Here is a 16,015-nt window from a genome sequence, read left to right as displayed (position 1 = left end):
AAATATGAGCATAGTTTTTAAGATAAAGTATATTTTTATACCACTTTGGTAACTCCATCTAGTTCCCTATGTCTTGCCTTCTTTACTTTTTCTCTAATGTTTATTTCATATCACTAATACATGCAGTTGTAAACAAATGTCTCTATAATACCTAATTTTAAAAATCATTCTTAAAATATGTGAATATTAAAAGTTTTTTTATGAACATAAGATATGTCCATACAAGTGTTATTTTGGCAAAGTCATAGAAAATAAGGAAAAAATTTAAAAATTTGCATGAAAGACAAAAGTTCAAATAGATAAATAGCGGATGCAGATTGCTGTGTGATCTTTAACGTGAAAGGGTCTTTCTAGTAGTAAATACAGGGAAAATTTTCAAGACTAAAATCTTATTAGCAATAATTATGTGTGCAATAAGTTAATAATCTTACCCATGGGTTCAAGAGGAGGACAGTATCAAATGAGCAAAATAAGGAAAGGAAAGAATGGGTACCCTTGGTTATTGAGACAACCATGGATCTCACACTCTTTATATACAATGTTCATCCCTTATTAACTGAAGACAGTTTAAAATGTTGTAGTCAAGGGAGGATTTTATATTTTATGTTTAGATGTGTTTATTTTATTTTGTATGTATGAATATGTGTACCCACTGTATGTCACCACATAGGTCAGAAGAAAGCAATAGAACCTATGAATATGAAATTATAACTGTTTGTGAGCTGCCATGTGGATGCTTAGAACTGAAATACAGTCTTCTGCAAGTTCAAGGAATGCTCTCAGCCTCGGTTACAGCTGTCAAATACCAACTCTTCTGTTTAAACATTCACACTGATTTATAGGAAAGAAATCATTGGAAACAAAAAGGTTGCATGTATATGAAACTAAATATAAGCAATTGTACCTAAATTGTGCTATATTTATACTTTCAGTGATTATAGTAAAAAACATAAATATATTCAAGAGAAAAACAAATAATGTTAATGCAAGTGTTGGAAAAACTTTACTCAATGCCACAAAAGACTACAAAAAAAAGAGAGAGAAATTGATAAGGATATACACATTTTCAATAACTAAAGAAAACATTAATAGTAAACTTCTCCTACAAAAAGATACAGAATAACAAGATAGATTGGAAAAAGAAAACCTGATCTTTGATGCCTCCAAAAAACACACCTACGATTACACATGTGTGCCCGCACATGCACATACACACACACACACACACACACATACACACACACACATACATATGCGTGTGTGTGACTTTAGAATTAAAGCATGTAAAACTATGTTTTTTAAAAGAACCAGAAAATAAGACTACTACTATATTACCTTTATTACTATATTTTGTGAGATTCTTTTCTGGGGAGATAAAACGTAAAAATATACCCACCCCACTTAGGAACATTTAGACAGCATAAAATGATGAAACCATACTTGGTTGCTGAAATAATTTGTTTATTGGCTTTACCTATAAGAAAATTAGTAAGGGATTCAATATGGTATCAAAACGATTCAGTGAGATCTGTATTATTGACACCCTGACTCCAAAATATATTTGATGACTCAAAAACTGAAAACTGAACTTTATACAGGATTTGCAGGTAGCTATCTATATAGATTGAAGAATCTTCTTCAATCAGCATGGCCATCCAGTCTTTTCCATTTTCAGTTGTTTACTGCTTCTAAACCCCTGCATTTTGAGACTATTATGAATTTCACACACACTCCAAGTTTGAAGATAGTTTACTTCCTGAGTCTCAAGAGGGTTATGTCACTCTCACCCAAGGATGGAATGTTTGAATTCAAAGTAAACTGCTTCACAACATATTTTAGTAATTATTAAAATTGGTTTATATCAAAAAAATGTTCCATATCTAATGAGAAGACAATCACTTTTACAAACATGTGCAACACAGATGGATTCAGTTTCATAAAATAAATATTACTGGGTATGACCACACAGATTAATCCCAACAAAGTAGTAATGTTGACTCTATATTCAAACTCATCATTAGATTGATAAGGAGAAAAATTATAACAGAGAAACATCAGAAAAATATAAATTTAAATGTAATCTTCCATATAATCAGCTATCGAATTGAATAATGATTTCAATATGTATATGAAATACATTTTACAAAATTCAATACTTCTTCATGATAAAATGAAGGATCATATCTCAATATAATAAAGAATGTGTATGATAAAATTAAAATACTACCATGGTACATGGAAAAAGCTTGAAGCATTCCCACTAGAAACATAGACTACCCAGATACAATTTGCAAAACACAAAAAACTCAAGAAGAAGGAAGACGAAAGTGTAGATACTTTGCTCCTTCTTAGAATGGGGAAAAAATACCCATGGAAGGAGTTACACAGACAAAGTTTGGAGCTGAGATGGACGGAAGGACCATCCAAAGACTGCCCCACCCAGGGATCTATGCCATCTAAAACCACTAAACCCAGACACTATTGCATATGCAGGAAAGATTTTGCTGACAGCTCTTTCTTGTGTGGCTATGCCAGTGCATGGCAAATACAGAAGTGGATGCTCACAGTCATCTATTGGATGGATCACAGGGCCCCTAATGAAGGAGCTAGAGAAAGGAGCTAAACGGATCTGCAACCCTATAGGAGGAACAACAACATGAACTAACCAGTACCCCCCAGAGCTATGTCTCTAATTGCATATGTAGCAGAGGATGGCCTAGTTGGCCAGGTCTTGTGAAGATCATACACCCCAGTACAGGGGAATACTAGGGCAAGGATAGAGGAGTGGGTGGGTTGAGGAGCAGGGCAGGGGGAGGGTATAGGGGGCTTTGGGGATAGCATTTGAAATGTAAATGAAGAAAATACCTAATAAAAAGAATAAAACATAGGTACCACTCTATTCATGCTTATGTAATATATTGCTTGATGTACTAGATAGAAAAATAAAACAAGAAAATGAAACAAAGATGATAGAAATAGTTGAAGAAGTCAGTTTGTCTTTACTTGAAAATGATATGATTCTATACAGGAAAGACCCTAAAGACTCTACTAGAAAATTCCCACAGATACATGATTTTTAGTAAAGTTTCAGGATAAAAGATAAATATACAAAAAGTTGTAGCTTTCCAATATAGTAAAGACAAATATGATAAGAAAGAATGTGTGGAAATAACCTCATTCATAAAAGCCAAAGAGGAGTCATGAAAATGCCACCTCTGTACAAATCTGAGTAAGAAAATTAAAGATTCCTGCAATGAAAACATGGAACTAAGGAAGAAATGAAAAAAGTCATATATGTCAGGACCAAATTCCCATATTTATTAATTGGTAAATATTGTGGAACTGGATCTCTTACTAAAAGAAATCTTCGAATTTAGAACTAAAGCCAACCAAAATGATAGTTCGGTTTTTTTTTACCATAAAAAAGAAAACATACATAATATTCATGGAAGCACACATCATTCTAGATAGCAAAGTGACAGTGCTATTCTGATAAATGGAAATGCTGGCTGAATATCTTCTATGTAGATGATACATAGATGATAGACATAAAAATTATAGATTAATAGATAATAGACAGATACACATATATAATGCACACATATACAATATATGTATATATAACAACATACTAGTGTTTTTTCAAGGCTTAATTATAAATATCATCTTTTTGAAGTTGGTGGTGATCATTATAGAGACTCATAATTGGTCAGCTGTGGAAATTTTGCAACAATGAGATGCTTGGTCCTAAATTGAACGTTTAGGACTTTACTGGTGAAGATATCACCAACCCTGATTTCAAGTTATGTCATAGAGCCATAGCAATAAAAATAGCATGGTACCAGACAAACTTAGACACATACATCAATGGAGTCCACTAAAATTGGATGAAGTTGTCAAAAAAAGTCATTGAAGACAAAAATATTCTTAACAAATAAAACTAAAGGACCTGAGCATTTAAGTACAGAAAACATTAAATTATCTCTCACCTTACAAAATTTCACATCGAATGAATCACAGATCTAATTGCAAGGCTTGCTACTCTGGAACTTTATAAAGCAACAATTCAAATGAAAACACATATGAAGATTTAAAAAAAAATCCAAATGGGTTGGACTAACAGCTGTCAAATGTAACCATTTAATTATAAAATCTTCATTATCACAAAGTTAAAATAAATTTCAAATTTTGTGAAAAGACAAACCACTGAATTGATTTTGCCAACTATACATCTGACAGAATATTGATACTAGAACACAATGAACTAAAAAAATAAACATCAGGAAAATAATTTTAAAATTATGCAGCTAAATAGAACGTTCTCAAAACGAAAGAAGGAAAGAAGAAAGAAAAAAAGAGAAATGAAAACAAACATAAATACTATAGTTTAGAAAGTGTTAACATCCTTAGCTGTCAGGGAAACCAAACTATTTGTGAATCTATGGCATTAAATGGCCAGTTAAAATGACCATTATTTAAAAAAAATTTAAAAGATAGAAAAAGATAGAAAGCATTCACAGAAAAAGATTCACTCTTAGAGAAAGTGCAAACAAGGACAACAACTACACAAATAAGCATGAAAGCTCCTTGAAAGGAAAACATTGATATCATATTATCAAGCTATAGCCCTCTGGAGATATACACTGAACACTGTTAGAATGCTACTGGAGAAATACCTGAAGATCCACATTTATTACTGCTGTATACACAATAGCCAGGAAATGGAATCAGCTTTGCTGCCCATCAACTAATAAATGAATAATGAAATTGCTTTTAATTTATTCAGCTATTAGAAAAAATAATGGCATAAAATTTGCTGAAAATTGAAGGAACTGGAAAAAATATACTGAATGAGTTAACTCAAGTCTAGATAGAAAATTCTGCACATTCTGCCTTATATAAAAGATCCTATGTTTGAATTCTCAGATTAGAGTGCCAATGAAGACCAGGAGTCTTAAGACAGACCATTATAGGAGGTAAGGAAAGAGTCCTTAAGGGGATGAATAACAAGACATATGTAATGTGAATGTTGACCTGGTCTATACACGAGTGGAAGAGTTTAAACAAGAATGAAGGTGAGGAATAGGTCAGCAGGGTAGGAGGAAGCCCCAACAAAAACTAAAATGGATGAACACATTCTATTAGAACCTACTATTTCATAGGTGTTTTATTAAAAAAGAATAATTTAAAATAGTAAAGGGGGCACACTGACCAAATGACAATAGCCATCCATGAAAACTTAGATTATTAAACACATATGATAGTAAAATTTATAGAATACCTTGCTGCAATCTTAGGGAGTTCCCATTCCCTCCCCTGAAACACCACAGGGTATGGCTAATATCCTTGGCTGAACCAAAACTCATGATGGGTAATATATCTGGTCAAGACTTCAGTGTTTTAAGAGAGAACCAACTGTCTTTTTGCTAAGGGGACATGTCTGGTGCATTTTGTCATAGATGGCTATCATTATTCAGCTTTATTTTTCAACTTGATTCATATAACTAAGCATTTTTTTAGAATTGTATACATTCACAAATAGATATATATAAGACATCATAGTTTGAAGTATATAATATCATGTTCAGAGCAAATAATGTCATTGTCAGTATATCTGATTATACCTGGAAATATTTTTCACCATTAATGAATGATATGACATCATAGCCAGCTGAATATGGAATCATAATAGGCAGGGTTTGACATAAAAATGAAGTGTATGACATCATCAATGTATACATGATTTTACATGAAAGAATTTTAATTGATGGCCTGTTAAAATGGGATTGCCTGTGGGCCAATCAGTATGGTATTTTCTTGATTGCTAATTGATATGATATGGCCCTGATCATTATTGAGCAACATCTCCTCTCAGAAGGTTGTCCTAGCTTACCTAAGAAGAGTAATTGAGCAAAGAGGGGGAAACTTTCTGCTATGGCCTCTGCTTCATTTCCTGCTTACAGATTCTAGCTTGAGCTTCTGCCTTTAGCTTCCCTCAGTGATGGACTTCTATAAGTTGTTATACAAACAAACACATAAAACCAAATAACAACAAGAAAAAAATTTCCTCCCCATTTTACTTTAGGTTAGTGTTTTATCACAGCAAGAGAGAAGCAAACTAATCGTGACTCAGAACTTGCAAACTCAGCAAGTCAAAATGAGAAATAAGTGACTGGCCAGTGCTGAAACCTTTGGACACTTATATCACCTTCCTTAAGGCTCAGAAATTTATGTCACATTTTCAAAGGCTTGGGAATGATTTGAAAGAAGTTATGAATAATATGAAAACTGCACACTAGGAATGAATGTCACAGAATGTCTTCTAAGCACACAATTGTCAGTACACCCATAAACTCATTGCAGATCTTGATGTCTGTACAAGAACTGTGTTAAACTGGGTTCATTACTATTTAACCATATATGTAGGAAGAACTCAAGAGAACCCACCCATAACCAAAGACTGGGAAGTCAGTGGCTGCTGGTGTGAAGTATCCTTCTCTCCAATGGAATAACCCATAAGTTGCCCATGTTGCAACAATTTTTTATATTCATTTACATGTATTTAATTCAAGTCAGGCACTACCAATAACAAAAGGCATCAGGTTAGAAAGGGGCTTCTTGAGAAGGGGAATTTTAACTAATGAAACTGGGAAAATGGAAAAAAAAAAAACCAGAGGGTGAAATTCAGTACAAAATTATCATAGAGTAAAACAAACAAAAACATACATTTAACAATTGATGTTTCATTCATAGAAATACCACCAAATGCAAATATTTTAGTGAATTTAATTCAAGAAACATTACAGGTGAAACATGGTCTCTGAAAATTGCTTACAAGTATTAAGTGGTTTAACTTTGTTTAAATGGGTTACTTTTGTACGTACTTAGATCAGAATTGTCATTATGTGCCCCAACACTGTTAAATTTTGAGTGTCTCCAATAAAGCTCCCATCTCTTGCTGACTACATAAATTTATAGCTTGATAATCTGTCAAAAAACAGAATTATCCAAGTTAATAAAGAGGAGAACACATTTGTAGTATATCTTTTGCTCAGGAGAATCAAATCATTAGGTTCCACCAAGCATAGCACAAAAAGAGATAGGATTTGTTTGACTTTAATTTTTATAATGGATATCATATATGTGTGTGTGTGTGTGAGTGTGTGTGTGTGTGTGTGTGTGTGTGTGTAATCACAGTGAGACTTTGAACCTAATAAGTAACATACTGTAATCATAGGCAGACAAATATATGTCCATATTTACTTATCCAATTTAAGATGGAAAATGAAAAACAATGACAAAGATTCTAAAATCTAATAAATATGTGTACCTTAATCACCATGCCTATTAAAAACTCAAGGAAAAGTGACATTTATTTGTATAAATATGTATTATCAATATTTACCATTAAATTCAATTCAAAAGTTTTTGTAAATAGTATTCCAATCACCACTAAATTAACAAATAAATGTAGTTTTGTGATCCTCAACATGGTCACATTTAAAGATAAATTTACTAAAAAAATAAAAAATGGCATTGTATTTCTGTTTAAATAAAATAATGAAACAACTTTCCACCCATAGCAAAAACCATTACTGTTGTAGTCATGGTGATTTTTCCAGTCAGGGGTTCTAACAGGACACAGACAGAAAATATTGCCAAGGTTTCTCTTTTTTAGTGAAAGTCATGTTTCACTTTCATCTACTCCAACCTATAGTTATCCAACATAATTCAGTAAGAGATGGGAGCTGTCTAACATCTTTTTTTTATAAATGCATGAAACTCATCATGGATTGCTATTACCTCCCTATGCCCTCACTGACAATGTTGGATGAACCAGAATATGATTTAGACAAATTAAAGAGAACTCTGTTCAGATATAACTTACTTTCATGTATTAGGGTACATCCTTTAATATACCCTATAATATAATCTGTTAAAATATAATCTGTTTAATACAATCAGTTTAAAACAATTGTTTTCTCTCCATTTAATTTGATACTGGCTCTTGGTTTGCAGTAAATTGCTTTTATTATGTTTAGGTATGGGCCTTGATTTCCTGATCTCTCCAATACTTTTAACACGAAGAGGTGTTGTATTTTGTCAAATTCATGCTTTTTATGCATCTAAGGACATGATTATGTGATTTTTTTTCCTTTGAGTTTGTTTATAGAGTGGATTACGTTAATAGATTTTGTATATTAAACAAAACTTGCATCCCTGGGATGAAGTCTACTTGGTCATGGTGAATGATGATTTTGATGTGTTCTTGGATTCAGTTTGCAAGAATTCTATTGTGTATTTTTTTTATTTTTGAGAAGTGAATTTAGAGTTTATTTCTTTTTTAATTTTTTAAATCTTTTTTTATTCGATATTTTCTTTATTTACATTTCAAATGTTGTCCCCTTTCCTGGTTTCTACTCTGAAAACCTCCTATCCCATCATCCCCTCCCCCTGCTCAACAACCTACTCACTCCAGAATCATTGTCCTGTCATTCTCCTACATTGGGGCATCAAACTTTGACAGGACCAAGGACCTCTCCTCCCATTGATGTCCGACTAGTCCATCCTCTGTTACATATATAGCTGGAGACATAGATCCCTGCACATGTACACTTTGGTTGGTGGTTTAGTATTTTTAAATGGATAGATACTTGAAGCATTCCCACCTAAATTGGGATAATTCACATGTCTATTCAATATAGTACTCAAAGTGCTAGTTAGAACAATAAGACAACAAAAAGAGATCAAGGGGATTCAAATTAGCAAAGAAGAAATAAAAGTATCACTATTTGCAGATGATATGATAGTATACATAAGCAACACCAAAAAAAAAAAAAAAATCTACCAGAGAATTTGTCCAGCTGATATTGTCAGCAAAGAGACAGGATATAAAATTAACTCAATAAATCAGTAGTCTTTTTATACAAAGTCTAAACAGGCTAAGAAAGAAATTAGGGAAACAACTCCCTTCGCAATAGAAACAAATAATGTAATATCTTTAGATAACTCTAACCAAAGAAGTGAAAGACCTTTATGAAAGTAACTTCAAGTCTCTCAAGAAAGAAATAGACCCAGCACTTGGGAGGCAGAGGCAGGTAGATTTCTGAGTTCGAGGCCAGCCTGGTATACAAAGTGAGTTCAAGGACAGCCAGGACTATACAGAGCAACCCTGTCTCGACAAACAAACAAACAAACAAACAAACAAACAAACAAACAAACAAAACAAGAATGAAAGGAAAAGGAAAGAAAAAAGAAAGAAAAAAATTGAAGAAGATCTCAGAAAATGAAGAGATCTCCCATGCTCATGGATGGGCAGAATTACCATGGTATAAATGGCCATCCTACTGAAAGTATAACGTAAAAACAAAATTCTAGGCCTTTAGGCCCAGGCTTGGGAATGTGACCTCTTTGACTCTTTGCTCCAAGGTACGCTAATCATAAAACAGATAGTGACATTCCTCCACCCACCTGCTTCCTGGGTTCAAAGAGTGTTCATTCAAAGAAAGTAACCCTGATCATTGCCACAACCCACTATGCAAATTTGCTATTGTCAGGGAACCTTAGAAACTGTCTTGAGAGATAACCTGCATAATTACCAGGTATTCCTTGTGACTCTTGTGACTTTGCACTTCCTTGGGACTCTTAGCTGGTATCTTTGGTATTTTCCAACAATGCCCTCCCCACTTCCTTGAGTTGTGGTTTCTTCCTTTAAATACCCACTTACCCAGCTACTTGGGGCACCAAGGTCCTCTACCCCTGTGTGGTGTATGACCATGGGCCTGAGAGCACTCTTGAATAAAAGTCCTCTTGCAGTTTGAAGCAAGACTGTTTCTTGTGTGATTTGGGGTGTCAGCCTCTCCTGAGCCAGAACGTGGGGGAGTCCTCACGTTGTGGGTCTTTCATTTGGTGCGTTGGCCGGGAAACACGACCACCCCTCACACCGGAGAACCAACTTGGAGGTATGGGGATCCCCTCTTGTGTGCGTGGTAGCCTGTGTCTCTGTTTTGAGTGTCTGTTTTCTGAAACGAACATTGGAACATGTGCTTGTTGTGTTGGGTTGTTTGTGTCTTGTCCTATGTTTCTGAAGCACGGCACAGTCTGAGTTTGGATCCGTCTGAGTTTAGTTACTGATCAGCCTGAATTTTGGATAATGATCCATCTGAGTTTATACTGATCAGCCTGAGTTTGGATCCGCCTGAGTTTGGTTTCTCTGGTTTTGGTCATCTAGGTGGAAGTGGACAAGGGTGTTTGTAGACAATGGGGTGATGGGGTTTTCTGAAATGTGCGCAGTCTGTATTTGTAGCTGTCCTTTTGGGCCATAAGGACCGGAGGACTGTGGTCGGCAGACATGCTAGGAGGACCACAGGCTGCCACCCTGGGGGACGCCCTGGAAGTGGGGAGAGCCAGGGATGCCTGGCCATCTCCGGAGATCGGTCAGAGGGACCAAGTTCTGTTGAAGAGGTAACTTCCCCCTCCAAAATCATCTCATTCTTTTGCCTGCTTGTGGAGGACAAGAAAGGTGGTTTTCTTTCCTTTCACTACCAAAGAAAATCTACAGATTCAGTGCACTTCCCATCAAAATCATCACATAATTCTTTAAAGACATGGAAAGGGCAATTCTCAAATTTATCTGGAGAGGCAAAAAACCCAGAGCAGAGAAAAAGAATCTTAACAATAAAAGAACTATTTGGGGAAATGCCATGCTTGACCTCAAGCTTTACTACTGAGTAATAGTGATTAAAAACTGCATGTTATTGCTACAGAGACAGACATGTTGATCAATGGAATAGAATTGAAAACACAAATAAAATCACTCACTTATAGACACTTGATTTTTGACAAAGAAGCCAAAAATATGCAATGGAAAAAAGAAAGCATCTTCAATAAATGGTGTTGATCTAACAGGCTGTCTGTATGTAGAAGAATGAAAATAGACCCATGTTTGTCACCTTGTACAAATTTCAAGTCTAAGTGGTTCATGGACCTCAACTTAAAACCAGATACACTGAATCTAACTGAAGAGAAATTGGGAAAGAGCATTGAACTCATTGGTAACAGAGGAAATTTCCTAAACAGAACTCCAACGGCTCATGCTCTAAGATCAAACACTGATAAATGGGATATTATGAAACTAGAAAGTTTCTGTATGACAAAGGACATAGTCAATAAGACAAATTGGCAATCTACAGATTCAGAAAAAATCTTTACTAACCCCACATCCAATAGAAAAGTGATCTAAAATATATAAAGAACTCAGGGGCTAACTACCAGAAAACCAAACAACTCAATCATAAAAATGGGGTGTAGAATTAAACCAAGAATTCACAACAGAGGAATCTCAAATGGCTGAGAAGCACCTAAAGGAAATTTTCAAAGGCCTTAGTGATCAGAGAAATGCAAATCAAAACGACTCAAAAATGACATGCATGGTATGTACTCACTAACAAGTGGATATTAGCCAAAAAGAGAGATAGAAAAAAGAAAAAAGAAAAAGAAAGAAAACTACAGAATACCCAAGATACAGTCCATAGAATTCAAAAAGGTGAGCAAGCTGAAGGGCCTAAGTGATAACTCCTCAGTCCCACAGGGGAAGAAGAAAGCAATCAAGGAGAGAGGGACCTGGGAGGGATAGTGGACTGGGATAGAGTGTAGTGAGGAACCTGATCTGATATTGAGTGAGGAAAAATAACTAAAGTCCTGAGGGTCAGCAGAAAGAATGGAAACCAGCAACCTTAGAAGTTAGAATGTTGGGAGCCTTTCAAAATGCACCAGAGACCTGGGGACTGAGAGATTCTCAGGACTCAAAGGGTGGGACCTTAGGTGAAATGCCTGAAAATAGGGAGAGGAAACTTATAGACCCCACCTCTAGCAGGAAGACAGGGAATCAATTGAGGGGTGGTATCCCACAGTCAAAATTCTGACTCGTAATTGTTCCTGTCTGATAGAACTGCAGGGATGGAAATGGAGAGGAGCCTGAGGAAAACATAGTCCACTGACAGGCCCAAAGTGGGATCCAGTTCAAGGGGCAGTCCAAGGCCTGACATTATTACTAAGGCTATGGAACCCTCACAAAAAGGAACCTATCATGACCACACTCCGGAAGACCCAACAAGCAGGGGCATGGGAGAGTTGGGGAGGAGGTATGGGATGTGAAACAGTAGGAAAGTGGACTGCGGCAGGGGGAATATATTCTGAAGCATAATATGTAGATAAATAAAAAAATGACAAAAAATCTGTTATATATTATTGTCTAATCTGTTTACTATAATCTGTTATATTATTGAACTACTTAAAAATCTCTAGAAAACTGATACATTTACTGTAAAGTCTAAGTATAAAATTAAATGAGCAGTAATGTACAATTGTTAAATTAGTGATTAAAGAACAGCATAAATCAAAACAAAATAACCAAATAGTCAAAGATAAATAAGTTCAATTCGAAAACAGAGTTGCATAGAGGATATGTTAGAGTGAAGCTCCTCAATTCATTTAGATCCTTAGATATTAATTGTAAAACTCAGCAAAGAAAAACCATTACAGACAAATCTTAGTTACACAGTTAGATGCAGAAAACGCAGCTAAATTAATAACAAATTAATTTAATTGCATGCAAATTAATATTGACTATACATGATAAATTCATGATATAATTAGATATTCAATTAGTACAGTTTAAATAGGAATAGAAAATAAAATCACTATATAAATAATTAAAGTCCTTATAAATGTAATGTATGCTTGCCCTTTACAAAACACAGCAGACCTGACCCTTTTCCATGATATCACAAGGACTTCTGAAAGCTCATCATCCTCTCAGACATGCAGGATCCTCATTGATATTATGATAAGGCATAGCTTAAGAAATATCATAGGGAGAAATGCATTTCTGCAGTCTTGCTGCTCAAGAGGCTGTCTCAAATACATAAATACATCCATAATAAACACAGACATGTGTTCATGTGATGGCATGAACACAGTAAACAAGACGAGACCTGAATATTTCTGCATAAAAATAATATAATTGATTAAATATTCATTAAAAAGTATTTAAGGATGTAAACATATACATACTAATGTGATGAAATATAACACACTTTGCTCCAGAGCACATGATTTTGCTGATAGAAATAGTTCTTAGCATTTGGAACTAGTAGCATAATTTATAATGGCCTCTTCTTTAAAATGAACCCAATCACAAAAGAACACACATGGTATACACTACCTGATAAGTGGATATTAGTCCAGAAACTCAGGATATCCAAGATATATTTCACAGACCAAATGAAGCTCAAGAAGGAAGACCAAAGTATGGATACTTCAGTCACTCTTAGAACGGGGAACAAAATTCCCATTTGAAGAGATACAAAGTGTGATGCTTAGACTGAAGGAAAGGCCATCCAGAGACTGCCCCACCTGGAGATCCATCCCATATAGAGTCACCAAACTCAGACACTTTTGTGGATGCCAACAGGTGCTTGTTGACAGGAGCCTAAATAGCTGTCTCCTGAGAGGCTCTGCCAGTGCCTGCCAAAAACAGAGGGGGATGCTCTTAGTCAACCATTGAACTGAGCACAAGGTCCTCAATGGAAGAGGTAGAGAAAGGACAGAAGGAGCTGAAGGAGCTTGTAGCCCCATAGGAAGAACAACAATACGAACCAACCAGTACCCCTGAGAGCTCCCAGGGACTAAACCACCAACCAAAGGATACACATTGAGGGACCCACCACTCCAGTTGCATATGTAGCAGAGAATGGCCTTGTTGGACATCAATGGGAGAAGAGGCCCATGGTCCTGTGAAGGCTAGATGCCCCAGTGTATGGGAATGCCAGGACAGGGAAGCAGGACTGTGTGGATTGGTGAGCAGGGGGAGGGGGATGGGATAGGGGGTTTTCAGAAGAGAAACCAAGAAAGGGGATAATAGTTAAACTGTAAATGAAGAAAATACCTAATAAAATAAATTGATATTCAAGTACAAATGAATTATCATTTTTAACCAATCTCACAGAATAAAATAATACAATGCGTGAACAAAATTTAGAAATATCCTTCACTACGAGAACAAATGAAAAAGGCCTTATTTTCCTGGAGTAAGTTTGGAGGCAAAGTTAGTCCTCAGAGCTCATAGCCAAAATTTCTCCCCAAGCATACACTGCAGTAGCTCAGAGTAACATTTGTTGAGAGAAAATGGAAAATTAACACTAGAAACTGATGCACAATGAAGGTAAATCTGGAATCAAGTTCTTTGAATTGTATCAAGTATTAAACAAAATATTTAAATATTAGATGACTCATTTTCAGGATGACAATATATCTTCGGCTAAGAAATATGTAAGTGTAGATTCTGTTTAAAAGAATCAAAGTAATAATGTAAATTAAAGTTATTTTTAAGATTCAGTATTTTAATGTATGGAATGATCTCTCAGAGTACTTAAAAATGTAGTTCCTGCCTATGTTCTTGACTGGAGTAAAACTTGATAATTTCCTGCTTGCCCAGAATTTTATCATTAGAATATGTACAGCTCTAGATATGATCAATAGGTCTGTAAAATATAATAAAGCAAAACAATCTGTGATAAAATGGCATGTTATAGTCTAGTAAGACAAACCAGATAAGGTTGAACTAATTACAAATAGATACCCTGACTTGATAAAGTATAATATATGAATGGAAAATTCCAATACATTAAGACTTCAGAATTTTTAAAAATTTGGCTGGGGAAACTATGCAGAGAAAGTTTGTCTAAACATACAATATCCTCAGGTCTACATCCTGAACCCTGTATTGTTGTTCAGATGAATAATGGCATAAAATGTTTCTAAGAGTCTTAATCAGCATATCAATATTGTTTGTTTTTTTATTAGATATTTTCTTTATTTACATTTCAAATGCTATCCTAAAAGTCCCCTATACCCTCCCCCAGCCCTGCTCCCCTACCCACCCACTCCCACTTCTTGACCCTGGCATTCCCTTGTACTGGGGCATATAAAGTTTGCAATACCAAGGGGTCTCTCTTCCCAATGATGGCCAAATAGGCCATCTTCTCTACATATGCAGCTAGAGACATGAGCTCTGGGGGTACTGGTTAGTTCATATTGTTGTTCTACCTATAGGATTGTAGACCCCTTCAGTTCTAGCTTTCTCTAGCTTCTCCATTGGGGACCCTGTGTTCCATCCTATAGATGATTGTAAGTATCTACTTCTGTATTTGCCAGGCACTGGCATAGCCTTATACGAGGCAGCTCTATCAGAGTCCCTTCAGTAAAATCTTGCTGGCATATGCAATAGTGTCTGGGTATTTGGCTGATTATGGGATGGATCCCCAGGTGGGGTAGTCTCTGGATATTCCATCCTCTCATCTTAGCTCCAAACTTTGTCTCTGTAACTCCTTTCATGGGTATTTTGTTCCCTATTCTAAGGAAGAATGAAGTATATTGTTTTTAAGAGACATTCTTGAAGCTAGAAGTTATAAGATGTATGTTTCAAAAATTAATTAAAATGCAGATTACATATTTATTTTTCTATTAGCAGCTAACAAAGCTGTGCAGGTGACAGTCTTGAATACTTTCTATGGCTCTTGGAAGCTGCACACAGCAGTTCTAGGATGCTTTCTGTTAGAGGATGTCTACATATTTTTTTGATGAAAGGTATTTTCAAAATGCTCAGTGACCTATATGCCATCTTCCAGATAGGGAGAGCCTAATCGTTAGTGTTCTAAAATAAAATAATCTATTATTATTATCATTATTATTATTATTATTATTATTATTGTTACCATCTTTAATTATTGTTTTTATTATGTATGAGTTATATGTGTATGGGGTGCGAGAGATCCCACCTTGAGATCATTGGATATTTTTGTATATACAGTTTTATTCTTACATCTTTAAAACAGTTTAATAAACTCAGTTCACCAGGTTTGCTTGGGGCACACTTTTAAGTACTGAGCCACCTCTCAGGCCCTTATCATTCATCTTACAACACAAAAATTAATGATGTCATATATTAATAGTT

Source organism: Mus caroli, unplaced genomic scaffold (genome assembly GCF_978045245.1).
Source record: "Mus caroli unplaced genomic scaffold, Mus_caroli_1 scaffold_14, whole genome shotgun sequence".
In the NCBI taxonomy this organism is placed as follows: Eukaryota; Metazoa; Chordata; class Mammalia; order Rodentia; family Muridae; genus Mus; species Mus caroli.
Note: the sequence above shows the minus strand (reverse complement) of the source record.